Raw genomic sequence first — 15,538 nt, forward strand, 5'->3', positions numbered from 1 at the left:
GCATATGTTTACATGCAATGACAGACATACTGCCGCTTCCCAAATGTGGCTAGGATAATTTAATCTTCTGCAACATTTTGCATAGCATATGTAGGTATAATATGCTCAGAAACATTACCTGAATATATGCAAAATACACTTAGCTCATGCTCACATAGTTCTCATGTCAAAAGATGTAGTTTAGAATGAGACAACATTTTGCGGCTTTACTTCTGTACATTTAAAGAATTCAAATTAATCCATATTATCCATACAATGAGCTTTTTAAAATTTAAATTAAAAATACTTCTAGATTTTCTTATTGTACATTCTTTAATTCACATTTCTTTAGCTATCTTCTTGGTTTTTCTTGCAGTTATTACATCTGTTTTTAAAGTTATTCAACATTGTAAGTTGGGGATCATTGCAAGTTTCTATAACAGGGATTATGAGAGCATTTACTCCAAAACAGTAAAACATAAGCAGTAAAAATAATTTTAAAAAACCAATATTGACCTAAGCATAAATTATCTGTGAATATACACTGATACATTTTTAAAAGGAGAAATATTTTAAACTTTACAAAATTTATTGAATCATACAGACACTGTGCTTTTACTTTTATGTTGTTAGAAACATACCTTCTTTTTTTATAACTCTTGATTTCATTGGCTGGCTCTTTGTTGCAAATTCCTTAATTTGAATAAATGTTTAATGTTTTATTTATCCACGAATTATATGTCTATTGTAGAATACTATAAAAAATAAAAATAAGCAAAAACAACAAAAAATACCTATAATCCTATCATCTAAAGCACTGTTAATAGTCCGTCTAGATTTGTTTTTCATTATCGTACTTAATTTGTTTAAAATATCATGTAGATTTTTTCCACTAAAGAATATATATTAACTGTTTTTTCATGTCTTCTAAATATTCTATAACATCTTGATTATCTAATTATCACCTTTTTGAAAGCAGTTCTCTTGGATGCTCTCTTTTATGTATACCTTTAGAGAGGATCACCACATGAACATGTATCTTTTTGAACAAAGCATTTAAACGAATTCATATCATTTTCCAGAAAAGAATTGAAAATGGCTATTCATCCGTTCACCAGTTGCTTCCTTCCAGTCATCCTGTCCTCTCAAAAGATTGGACGCTACTATAATGAGTGTCCCTCATTCATTTGTGTAATTAGTCTCCATTTATATCATGATTTTTGGAATAACACCTATGCTGAGAATGGAATGACCACTGCTGGAGCGTAGTTTTCCACATTCACAAACGCCGAGCTGCATTTTTTTAGGTGTATTATTTAAAGACTAATGAGGCTCATATTCACGCATGGTGAAGATAAAAATTTAAAAGCTCCTATCATCTTATTTTATATATTATGTCCTAACCTCTCAAATAGTTAACACAGGTTTTTTTTATACGTAGAACATCTTGTTAGATTATGGCCTGTTTAAAATGCCTCATCAGGCTCTGTTACTTCTGGAACTAAAGCTAAAATTTTAAGTGTGGCACAACAGTTCTTCCATTATCTGCTCCTGCCTTGCTTTCCAGCTTCTTATTCCAGCATTCTGTAACCCACAACTTCTCTATTCATGTTGAACCAGCTGAAGTAAACAGGCTGTTCTTTCTGCTTAGAATGTCTTTCCTTCTGATTTTACTTGGCTAGTTGTCTTCTCTACTGTCAAGGCTTAGCTCATGCTTGTTCTCCCTAAGAAGCCATCCTTGACCTCTGCCGTATCTGAATGAGGTTCCCATTTTCTGTGAGCTGCATTGCTGTGCTTTAATGTTCCAATTGTTCCTTCAGCTGTGAACTCCTTGAGGACAGAAATGAAGGAAGGAAATTAGTTTGCTTGTGCCTTTAAAAACAATATGTTCAGATGTGCTGTTATGTATGTAGGTGGCCCTACATATGGCCCTTTTTGGGCTCCCTTTGATTCCTTCCAAGAATATATTGTGCATGTGCAAATATATTCTTTCTCTACATATTGGAGAGCATATGTATGCCAGAACCCAATGACTTTCCTGTTGTTGGCTATAATCTAGCCTTGGGTAATAAGCATGCTCTGTGTTATATAGGGAGTCCTTAGTTTCGTTTGTTTGTTTGTTTGTTTGTTTTGTCTGTGCCTCAAGTCTGTAAGTGAAAGAATCCATATGTGACACTTGATAGTGTCCCTGATTCATTCATGTAGTCCCCATCTCTGTCATAACTACCAGGTACCAGGCACAATGATACACATTGGGGCCACAAAGAACCGTCATTGTTTATGCAGAACTAACAATTTCCCCATGGTTTGTCTTTAGATTTCTGAAGTATGCCTTTGCCCTACCACATTCTTTCCTTCGTTGGCTATTTTTACTGCTCTGTAATTGAACTGTGAGATCCTGGGAGCTGTGGAATATAATGAAAAACACGATTCCTGTCCTTGAGCTGCAGTCAAAATAAATAGGGGTGGGAGTGCAAAAGGGTAATGTGTGTATGGGACACAAGAGATGTACAAACATTTTAGAGATTCTAGTAACGTACGCAATAATATTAACTAATGTTTAATACCTATAGCATAGAGTTGTGAGAATTAAATGAGCTACTATATGTAGAACACTTGGATAGTGCCTGGACGTATCAAGTATTTGTAAGTGTTTGCTATTATTACTAGTTACTAATTACATGCTAGATGATGTTGTAAGCACTTTATATATGAACTTTTTATAATTCTCATTCACATTGTTACATTACCGTATGAAATTTTTATATTATCACCATCATCCCCATTATATAAAGGAATAAACTGAGGCTTAGAGACATAGGTAACTTAGCATAGTAAAGTTGTCTAGAATTCAGGTCCCTTCTCTCTCAATTTATTTCTCTTTCCATTGCAGAGAGCTGCCTCAGATTTCTCTCACAGTTAGCATCCCTTTGATTCTGCTTCTCTAAAGTTAACCCTAAAATGATTTTACTTCATATTTATTGGAAGTACTAAGTGCCTCTTGGTTGCAGATAAATAGAGGGCAATGGTGTCAGTGAGACTGAAGAAAAATGGTAGAACATTTTCCTTTTAATTTTCTTCTCACTTAATTTTTTAACATCATGTGACTCTAGTAAAGGTCACACAGAATTCACTGTTCAAGGAAACGGTTATTTTAAAATACTTTACTCAAGTCTTCTCTAACTCAACATACAATTAATTTTAGATTTTGTATTGATAATTTTCCTCAGCAAAGATAAATTAACTCTTTAAATCAAAGCTGTGGAAGTTGAGTATTGACTGTAGTGAATAATAAGGCCTCTTTAATTTCTCCTAGCAGCATCTAAAGAGTTGTAAATTTTCAACTCTATGCTTCTGTTGATGGGGAGTTCAGTTATTTCTAAACGTAAATTATAAATCTATAACTAGCTATTGAAGACAAATTTTAAAATGATTTTATTATTATCAATGTTATTCTAGTCACATTTTCCTACTGGAAAGGCTCCCTTAAGGTTTAGTTTAAGTGCAAGCTTAAGTGTTAAATTTCATATAATTATTTTTAAAACTATAGTCACCATGCTGTACATTATGTCCTCATGACTTATTTATTTTATAACTTGAAATTTGTACTTTTGACCCCCTCATATTACTTCATTTTACCTTCACATTACTTTGAGTGTCTCTGAAGGGACTAATTATTCATATCTCTGTTCCCTCCAAATTAAAACCAATTGAAAAATGAACATAAGAGTCAAACAGAGACCAAACTACTATCATTATTACCAGTAAAATCAGAATGTGACATATGGCTTGGATTTAAAGCTAAATATGGTTTAGCTCTGAATTGATTTTACTCACCTAGTCGTTGCATAGGAGCTCAGCAACTCAACCCCATCTCTTGAAGGGGTAGGGTCTGTCCGCATGGCATAAACTGGGGGGAAGAGGAGATGGCACACTACTTTCAGGTAAGTAAATTCCAAGAGAAGCTGAGCTATGCATGCTCAGAGACCCTTTTCCTATAGCCTCACATTAGATCCTCTCATTGCTCCTCTATTTGAGGTGGTAGGGGAGGATTGGGTAAGTGATGGGTTTGGGAGGTTGGAGAGTGGAAGAGAAAACAGAAGCTGTCTCCCAGTACTTCTTAGGAACTCCTGTTTTACAGTCTGAGGTAAGAACATGGGCAAACAATAGGACAGTTCCTTTAATATATTTGTAAATTCTCAAAAGACCTAAAAATGGTAAAGCAAAGCATTATGTCATATGATAATATTAACCTAGTGAAAAAGGCAGGCCTTTTAGAAACCCATGACAGTGGAGCATATTAAATACAATAAATGCAATGAAGAAAGGAAGCACATGGGCTTCCCTGGTGGCTCAGTGGTTGAGGGTCCGCCTGCCGATGCAGGGGACACGGGTTCGTGCCCCGGTCTGGGAGGATCCCACATGCCGCGGAGCGACTGGGCCCGTGAGCCGTGGCCGCTGAGCCTGCGCGTCCGGAGCTTGCGCTCCACGAACTATGAGAAATTGTGGAAAGGCCCTCACTCAGCTTAGGGGCATGGAAAGCTTGGGGAGGGTTCCCAGAAGAGGAACTATAATACCTGAATTGTCAATGTAGGAGATCACCAGGTAATGAAGAGTTGAAATGATCATGATGGTCTATGGGAGAAGGGTGTTTATAGCATTTTGGACCAGAAAAGATTTGATATTCAAAGGCATCTAAGAACAGAGACTGTTCAGAAAACAAACAAACAAACAAAAAAACACCTAGTTCAACATACAGTTCAGTGTTGGAACATGGTAAGAATGAAATTGGAGAGGCAGGTAGGAGCCAGATCATGTAGGAACTCTACATTACGTTGAGAAATTCATGTTTTATTGGAAGTGTAGTGGGGAGTCATCTCTAGATTTAATGAGGAAATGGTTTGGTCATACCTGAGATCTCTTGGTATTTGTGTGGAGAACAGATTGTTGGACAATGGTCAGGGAGTTGGAGAAGCTTTAAAAGTTTATGGAAATCTGGATGAGAACAAGTGAAAGTGGGGAGGGAGCATTTTGTAGAAATATTAAGATGATATGATTTATGACATAAGTGGAAAGGTATTTAGGTAGATATGGTAAATTATTGAGTATGGGCTTAAGGCAGGGAGAGAACATTAATCACCAAAATATGTGATACTTTGCTCTAACATGATTTTCTGTTTCTTATATGTTTACTCTATAATTTCATAAGTATAATTACCAACATTTTTGGTATTACCAAAAATAAAATAAAATGTTAGTAATAAAAATATTACCAACATTTTTCTGGGGTACAAAGAACTGAGAGATTAGAATGGTAAAACATAATGAAATTCGCTAATTGAATAGTCTCTCTACATCTGTATTTGCAAATGTGAAGGTGGGTGAGTAGGAGAGAATATAAGAATATAACAAAACATATAATTTTGTTTTAGTCTCAAAATCCTAAAATTGTTGTGACAGATAAGAATCTTTTAGCAGCTAGTAAAAAGTCTAACCATTAAGAGAGGTATTTTTATTTCAGCAATAGAATTTATATTTACAGCATGTACATTACGTACAACCTAATGAAATCCCTATTTTTCTAAGGTTACATTCTAAAGACAATTGCTGAATTTTTACGTTGAGAACCTATATGTTTATGTGTGTGTATACATATAAAATTTAACTTCATATGGTTTTTTTTGGTTTTTTGTTTGTTTTTTTTTGTGGTACGCGGGCTTCTCACTGTTGTGGCCTCTCCCGTTGCGGAGCACAGGCTCCAGACGCGCAGGCTCAGCAGCCATGGCTCACAGGCCCAGCCACTCCGTGGCATGTGGGATCTTCCTGGACCGGGGCACAAACCCGTGTCCCCTGCATCGGCAGGTGGACTCTCAACCACTGCGCCACCAGGGAAGCCCAACTTCATATGTTTTAATATAAATACACTAAAATATTTTTTTCTTATTCAAGTGATGGGAGCATTTTGATTCATTTACATTCTTGTACTTAGTTCCCTTTGAAGAGAAAAAATAAGACAAAACAAAACAAACACACACAAAAAAATTGTCCAAATATGTCATTGTACTATATGATACTCACCAGATTTATTTGCCTGTCTGGCCACTCTTTCTGTGCTGCTTCCACATCCCTGTTCTGGGAACTTCCTCTGATCTTCTTCTTCAATATGATATAATAAAACAAAGATGCGCAGGGTACTAAGGGAAACAGTTGCACTTCACTGAGCCCAGGGGGTGACAGGCTTGGGAAAGTTTCTCAGAAGAAATGATCAATGTAGAACACCATGTAGAAAAGAGTCATGGAGGTGATAGTGGTCAGCGTGAACCTGCACTGTTTTTCCAGCAGTAAAGTCTGTATGCTCATATTGAACTAAATAGACTTCTTCCTTGAGAATGCATGATACAGAATAATGCAGAGAAGTAGGGACTTGGGAGCTGTTGTCACTGAACATTTTATTCCATGTAGCTTGGGAGTAGAAAAAATCTTCTCAAAAGCCAGTAGAAGAATACAGAACATCCATGAGGAGAATCAGAGATTAGCAATGGAGAGAAGGTCCTTTCTGTGTTCTCTAGAGCACTCTCATACGTGATTTCAGTCCATTTTTAAGGTTCAGCAGCATCCGTGCCCTTGAGTTTTATAAGGCCCTAAATATTCTTATAATACACACACCATAGCTCAATATGTTTTCTATTACTCCCAAATGAAAGACTTCTACGTAACACTGATATAACACAAAAAGGATTCTTTAGCAGTTGTTGATTGGGCTGCCTGAAAGGACAGAAACAAACAAACAACAAAAAACCCCCAAACATGTTTTATGATACTGTGATGTCTCTTCTTGAAAACTCTTTCTACATTTTTGTCATTTGAAAATACTTTCACCAAGGTACTATAACTTCCAAGCTATAACATTTTTCAAAAAGAACAGGGGGCAAAGTGGTTATGCGAAAGCATTCAGTCAGTAGTTTTAAAAGAGATAGGAATAGGATCTCAGTAAAATCATTGTGAATCCAACTTGTTCAATAAAGGTGTAACTACTCAACCAAAGTACAGTTTACAAGAGTGACAGATACATTTACAAGAATGAGGGAAGGAATGGTGGTAAAAAACAGACTAGTCCGCAGGCCATTCCATGGAATTTATGGAAATATTGCAACAGGATCCTCTGCCTGGGTTGGATGTAGACAAGACAAACGTGGGGAAGAAATTTGAATAGTTTTGGAGGGTAGGTGTTCTGGATAATCTCTCTCCAATTGAAATATACTCAGTTTTCCTCAATTTTAGTTTCCAAGGTAACAATGATTGATCCACCAAACTCACTGCCATCAGTGGGGATTAAATGCAATGGATAATTATGATAATTTTCAGAGCGATACTAGTGACTACAGTCACTTACATATAAAACATTTTAACCCAGAATCATTTGTTAGAGTGGTGAAAATTTCAGGTATCAGGGAAAACTGATGCGTGGGGTTTATGGGATGTTATACATTGTGCCAGATGTGATGTGAGTTCCTTGAGCATAGGACAGTGATTATGATTCTGAGATGACAGGATCAGGAACAAAAACAAAAATAACAAAGCAAGACTGTCCCTATGAGAACAATATGCCACCAGTGTTGAGCATTATTCATTGCAGCTTACCCTTCCACATGTTTGATGAAAGGAACTGGATGCCACTTTTACCACCATCTGTTCCTGTTGCCCAGAGATATGTGCAAAGAGCATGGGGGCAGAGCAGATTTCTTAGCTCACATCTCAAGTTTGGAGCAGATTCATGTGATTGGGAGCCAAAGGCACACTCCCTAGGCAGAAGAGAGCCTGTGAATATAAAAATCTACCACTTTGAGATTTTTGGGTGAGAGGAGAGCTATGCCTCCCACCCAGGATCCTAAAATGGGAGAGTACCCAAACATAGAAGATTGAGAATAAGAGCAGCCTAAAAGGAAAAAAAAAAAAAGTCTACTTCAAGTATCTCCTGGAGATGGATTTAGGTTTATGTATACAAGTTGTTGTCATGCATCAGCCCCAGTCCCTGTTTCTGTAGCTAACGCGGAATAAATTGAGTCTTTCTCTACCAGCTGATTTGTACTTCTCCACATTGCACAGCGATTATCCAGCTATTCATCATTCCCTACTTCCCTTCTTCACCCCACTCTCCAACCACCACCATCAACATGACTCAAACATTTTTCAGGTTGCAAACACTTGACAGATGCATGTAGAACTCGTTTTCTTTAAAGAGTTAATTCGGGGACTTCCGTGGCGGTCCAGTGGTTAAGACTCCGCTTCCACTGCAGGGGGTGAGGGTTCGTTCCCTGGTCGGGGAACTAAGATCCCGTATGCCATGTGGTGTGGCCAAAAAAAAAAAAAGAGTTAAATCAGTGCTCAGAAACAAGAGGTTACTGAATAGAATTTCAGTCCAAATGAGAATTATACTATTTTAAGTACAAGATTTACATGGGAGAAAAATTCCATGAGGAAATGGGGAAGACACAAAAGAAACAATAATGATCAGAAACATTTAAGATGATCAATTATGAAAATGATCCAACTGACTTGATTCGAATCCGTTTCATCACTTAAAATTGTGTGACTTTGGGTCATTTACTTAACCTTTTCTTAATTTAGTTTCTTCATTATTACCTAATTAAGAGGATTGTTATGAGGATTAAAATAATACATATTTTTGAATTCTTTGATATTCTCTTTGGATAAAGATTGTTTACAAAAGATGCAGAGCAAGGTGTATAGTATATTATTCTATTTAAAATGGAAGAAATAAATTATATTCATTTTGCTGTATATGCATAAATAAATTCTGAAATGATACAAAAAACCCTGCCAGCAATAATTACTGTGAAGGTAGGGGGAGTAACTGGGCAGAGGGGAGACAGCAATGAATGTATTTTGATTTTTATATTTGAAGCATGTATTAGTCTTAGGCTGTATATTAAATTTAAAAAAGAAAATTAAAAGTATTCAGAGAATGAAAAATATGTAGAAAATTAAAACAATAAGTAGGAAAATTCTGAAAAGTAGAAACATGAGAAAGAATCTAACAGATATTAAAATACAAAGTATTGAAAATTAAAATTGTGTGATAGGGCTTCCCTGGTGGCACAGTGGTTGAGAGTCCGCCTGCCGATGCAGGGGACACGGGTTCGTGCCCCGGTCTGGGAAGATCCCACATGCCGCAGAGCAGCTGGGCCTGTGAGCCATGGCTGCTGAGCCTGCGCCTCCAGAGCCTGTGCTCCGCAACAGGAGAGGCCACAACAGTGAGAGACCCGCGTACCACAAAAAAAAAAAAAAAATAGTGTGATGATAGTACAACAACAGAAAGACACATCAAAGAAAAAGATTAGATATTCCAGGATAGACACAAATACATAATGAGGATTATGTATATGTTAAAGTTAGTATCTAAAATCAGCTGTGGAGAAGATAGACTATTTAGTAAGTGGCATTAGAACAACTAGGAAGACATCTGAAAACAATAAATTTGGACCAATATCACAGTGTTTATTAGGATATATTTCAAATAGGTAAAATATTTAAATATAAGAAATAAACTATAAAAGTGCTAGGAGAAAACATGAGGTGATTCATTTATAAATCGGGTGTGGAAAGAACTTTTGGACTTCATTAAAAATCTGAAGGGCATAAAGGAAATGATTGTTAAACAGAAGAGACAGAGAGACAGGCAGGCAGACAGAGACAGAGACAGAGAGGGAGATAGAATAAGAGAAAAGAAAATTGAAATCATAGCACTGAGAAATTTCCCAAAATTTAACAATACTCTGATGGTTAAACTGTGGGAGAATAGGCACTTGCATACAGCATTGACAGTTTAAATTTGTATAGTTCTAATGGTAAGTTGACAAAATATATGAAAATTACAGAAAATATATTAAAATTATATATTCTTTGAGTACTTCTACTTCTGGGAATCTATGCTAGAGTTCTACTTACCTCTGTACAAAATTGCAAACATACAAGGGAATTTGTTCCAGGATTGTTGATATCAGTTTGAAATATATGAAATCGACGTTTTATGTGACTCAAAAGTTTGAATGTTGGCAGTATGCCTGTAATAGCAAATGACTGGAAAAAATATTCATTGATAGGAAGTGGTTCAATAAATTATGTTGCATTAAGTTAAAGTAATAGCATGAAAATAATTAAGCTAATCTGCTCATACAACTAGGGAAAGATTGCCAATATATGTTGTTATGCTGTAGGAAAAAAAAAAACAAGCTATTTTATCAATGTGTACCATATATTGTATTTTGTATAAAATTGAAGGAAATTGAGTAAATATTATATTTAAATGCATAAGTATATAAAACCTTAAAATTTATAATAGTGGTTAGCTTTTGCGAGGAGGTGGGTCAGAACTTATATATATGGCGGTGAGTGAGATGTGCATGCAACTGAGAAATGTATGGCTCTCTTGGGGGAGAGCAGCTGTGTGGATCATGCCTAGAGGTGTGTGTGTGTGAGGGAATTTGCACTATATATATTCTAGTATGTTTTTTTTTTTTTGCGGTACGCGGGCCTCTCACTGTTGTGGCCTCTCCCGTTGCGGAGCACAGGCTCCGGACGCGCAGGCTCAGCGGCCATGGCTCACGGGCCCAGCCGCTCCGCGGCATGTGGGATCTTCCCAGACCGGGGCACGAACCCGTGTCCCCTGCATCGGCAGGCGGACTCTCAACCACTGCGCCACCAGGGAAGCCCTCTAGTATGTTTTAACATTTGAACTCCATGGATGTTTTACCTATATGCAAATTAAATATATCCGATATATTCTGTATAAAACAAGGAGTTTCTTCATCATTCCTGTGGGCCAGGTGATTTTTCTTTATTCATGTATTTCTCATAGCATGGTTAATAAAATATTCTGATGTACAGAGTTACTTTATAGGTGTTACCAATATTTAATGGGTTAAAATAAAATAAAATAAGTTTAGTAAGTGTTTCTTTAACTTTTCAGAAGATGTTTCAAGCAGCCTGCTTTGGTACAGTGGCAGAAATGAGGATTTGGAGTCTCAGCTCTGCCACATAGGTACCTCCTGTGTGCTCTTCAGAAAGTCATTTAACATCTCTAAACCTATATTTTTCTCACCTGCAAAACTGGAATAATAGTTTAAAACACTTTTTATAAATCAAAAATATTCATAAAATTTTGGCATATCAAATTTTTGTAAACTTTAAAAAAATTTTGTTTCAAAGCATAAATATTCACAGTAACAGAAATTACTAGATTTTGCTTTGTGGATAAGGAGTCCGAAAGAGTTATGCTACCTGAACTGCTACATACATACACAGAGATTATTACAGATCCACAGGGAATGGGTCACTGAGTAGAAAGTAGGGTAAATGTGAGTGTTACATAGCATGCAATTGGCACAGTACACTCAGGGCTGGGACAGAGTCTCTGCTTGTGTATCCACACCCCCCCCACCCCCACCACCACTACCAACAGCAACAGCAACGCAAGAGTAGCTTTTATTTATTAAGTCCTGACTATTTGTTAGATTTTGTGTGGCACACCGCATTTAACTGTTACAAAATTCCCATTTTACAGTAGCCAAAAATTGTGCCACCAATTAAAGTGGCAGATCTGGGATTTGAAAACAGGTCTTCTTGATCCCAAGGTCATATATCCTTAGCAGTATTCCATTTAGTTTCATACTTTCGTGGGCATTAAAATATGTCAGAAGTGTAGATTTCTGACCTTGCTCCAGAGATTCTCGTTTACTGGACCCAAGTTACCTGCACTGTATCAACTCTTCCAGCGGCTCTGGTGCTGTTGGTCAGTAGGTACTGTAAGTAATACCATGCTATTGCCAACTGCCTCTTAGTTCTCACCCCTGGCAAAGAATCTGTAAGTGACACTGTAGGCAAGTCACTGTGTTCGCAGGAAAGATGGCAACCAACACGGGCTATTACTTCTCTTTGCTTTCAGGCTCTGGGTTATCAGGGTGAGCCTCTCAGATGATGATGTGGTGAAAGAGAAGGGGTTATAGAATGTAGCTTCTTTGGTGGGAAGAAGACAGAGAGGTTACAAACAAACTGTATAATCTGGGTTCTAAATCCATCCTTGGAGATTAGAATTCAGGTCTGTAAAGGGGTCTTAAAAGGGCTCAGAAAGATTCTGATAATTAGCCAGATTTGAAAACAAGTGGACTAAATCCTTTTAAACATTTTCCCTCTCTACTCTGTTATGTGATTAAATATTTTTTGAAGTCCTGCTCAAAGAATCAAATGGTAAATCTTATGCAGTTGTATCTTGTCTTATTAGGATAGTCTTTTCTTCATACTCTTGGCAAGTAATTTTTGTGGTACTTCTTTGTACAAGGCACAGAGCAAGGTACAAGCATATTAAGGTATTCCACAAAGTAGAAGTCTACTGAGAACCAAAAGAAATGGGGAGTGCCATGAGAAATCAAGAGGGGGACAAGAGACAGAATTATCAATGGAGGATTAAGGCAAACTTCACAGAGGAAATGAAGTTGGATCTAGGCCTTGAAGGATGGATATGATTTTAACAAGCCAATATAGAATGAAAAATCACACCAGTCAGCAGAGAGCACCATGAGCCCATATGGGGAGTATATTCAGATTTGATCAAAGCATGATTTTAAATAGCAGTAATAAAGTAATGGGTTTATTAATTAATTAATATAATAATAAAATTATATCTTTCTTAACCATATACAACTTAACACTAGTAAACACACTGTAGATCAGAACCTATCAAAGACTCTAGAAAAGTAAGAATAAAACAAGGTTCTATATATACACAGGCTATTGTCTAGTAACTACAACAAAGTGTAGGAAATGGTATAGTAGAGGTATTTGTCAACTGCTAGATACTGTTTTCAGAACTACATTCTGTATAACATAGGAGTCCTGGGCTGTGTTCATAGGTACTAAGGGAAAAAAAATAAAGTTTTCTCAGGTCAATAAGTATGGAAATTGCTGGTTTAAACAATTTCACTTAGTTTTTTTTCTGTGGGACTTTCCAGAGCCATTAATATATCATTCAGCATTTCTCCAATTTCTTTGACCATGGTCTCCTGTTTTATATATTTCATTATTATTATTATTTATTTATATTTTAGAGCACCTATTAACATCTTCTTGACTGCTAATATTTCTGCTGAACGTAGTTTAGGAAACCATGTACTAGGAAACACAGTAGAGGAGTCAATCATCTTTTTTCTGGAGTAGGAAACGAGTTATTTCATGGAAAGTAAAAGATAGGTAAATTAAGTTATATATCCATTTTAATGGTAGTATATAATTTCAATTTTTGATAAGTTTTATATTATTTAATAATATCATATATTATATCTGTTAAACATAAATTAGACTGGTCCCTGTAGAGTATCCTTTCTTTATATTAGGGTTACTTTTAAGAATGAGAAAAAAAGTTCTCTTGACTGTAGTACAGCATCTAGTTTCTACCATCAAATGTGAGCATTCATTTCACCTAAAAGCAATATTCAGGAAGTCCTGTAGTCTTCATATTTATTTTAGCCTCTTTTATTTGTATGAGTGTCCTCAAATCTAGACTACCAAGTCAAAGGAAGATTATATTGGATATATTTTTAAAATTTTCATTAGATTATCCTATCATTATTAATTAAATGGTGATGCAAATGCTATATTTTCAAAGGTTTTTAATTTTGTTTTTTAAGTCCATGTGGATGAGAGTAATTATAAAATTGTTCTTTTAAACACTAACAGTACCTCCTCCTTCCTGGACTTCTCAATTGTTTATACCTTTTCTTTGTGGTTATAGTTAATTTATGTCCCTACAAAATGACTACCCAAGGTGTGAAAACTTATAGAAGCTATTATATAAGTTTCCTATTAGCTACGTGGCTAAAGAGGATATGTTAATTTTGGTTGGTAGGACGATATTGTACTAATGGCATATGGCCCAGATTCAAGAGTTTCTGAAATGGATATTAATGTTGCAGTCCACAATAAATATTGTGAACAAAACCCAGACCATTTTGAAAGGTAAGTGATCAAGAAAAAGTCTGATTTCCTTTGAATTTGGAAGAATACTAAGATCGTGTAGATTTTTTGAGCAGATTTTATTTCAGGCCAGAGAGATGAGGATATTGGCCCAAGTTTAAAAAATATGTTCTTGAAAGAGCCAGAACTCAAAGGCTAATTCCCTGTCCTCTGCTCTTTCTATTATGTCTTCTGTCATCTTTCCTAATACTTTGCCTTTAGACAGTTTATCAAATTTTGTTCTGTAAATTCTCTTAGGGCTGCACTATGCCAAAGTCTGAGTTGCTGTCATTTTCTTTCTCTGCTTACCTTGGTTACCAAAGAAAATAAAAAACAGTCAGTGTTTACTTAGCACCTACTTTGGACCCATCAGTGCTTGAGGCTAGAGTGGATATATAAGTCATATTCATGCCCACAGGTTTCTTCAACGGTAGCACAAATACAGGTCAAATAGTCTGGTTTCATCTTGAATATTATAAAACAAGTAATTATTTTTAAATTATTATGAAAGAATTCCAGTCTTATTTTCAGTTCCATTCATTTTGATGTTTTAAAAATCAGCAACATTAGTGGGCAAAATGGGTGAAGAGGGTTAAAAAGCACAAATTTCCAGTTATAAAATAAATCATGGGGATGCAATGTACAGCATGGTGACTATACTTAATAATACTGTATTGCATATTTGAAAATTGCCAAGAGAGTAGATCTTAAAAGTTTTCATCACATGAAAACAATTTTTGTAACTATGTATGGTGATGGATGTTAACTAGATTTATTATGGTAATCATTTTGCAATATATACAAATATTGAATTATTACATTGTGTACCTGAAACTAATATAATGCTATATGTCAATTATATCTAAATAAAATCAGCACCATTCAATAATGTCCTCAAACTTGAACCTTGCCTTATATATCAAACTCTATGCTTGACATCATTACTTGGATTCTTAATAGGCATCACAAAATTAACCTGTCCAAAGCTCAAATCTTCATCAACTCGTCCATCTCCCAGTGGCCCTTACTACAGTAAATAATACCACCATTCATTCAGCTGCTCGGGCCAAAAATCTTGGAGTCATTCTTGATTCTTTTCTTTTTCTCATATTTTACATCCAAATCATCTCTGTTGGCTCTACTTTCAAAGTTTATTACTAATCTAACATCTTGTTATCCTCCTAGTTCATTGTGCATACGACTGTAATAGCATCCTAATTAGTCTCTGCTTCTCCTCTTTTGCTACCGTAACCTATTCTCCACATGTCAGCTACATTAAAACTAAAATTGGATCATTACATTCCTGTTCTCAAACCAACACACTCAGAATAAAATACAAATTTCAAACAATTTTTCTTGGCCTATAATATCCTATAGGATCTTAACCCTTTGATCTGTTCTGGTCTCGTTTCCTACTTGCCTGCTTACTTTTCTACCCACAGTGGTGCTCTGGCTGGAATCTGAACCTGCCCAGCATACTGATACCTCAAGGCCTTTGTCCTTGCTAGTCCCTATGCTTGAGGTGATCTTG

This window comes from Aethalodelphis obliquidens, unplaced genomic scaffold, assembly GCF_003676395.1.
Source record: "Aethalodelphis obliquidens isolate GAN/ISIS:26980383/991018 unplaced genomic scaffold, ASM367639v1 scaffold10, whole genome shotgun sequence".
In the NCBI taxonomy this organism is placed as follows: domain Eukaryota; kingdom Metazoa; phylum Chordata; class Mammalia; order Artiodactyla; family Delphinidae; genus Aethalodelphis; species Aethalodelphis obliquidens.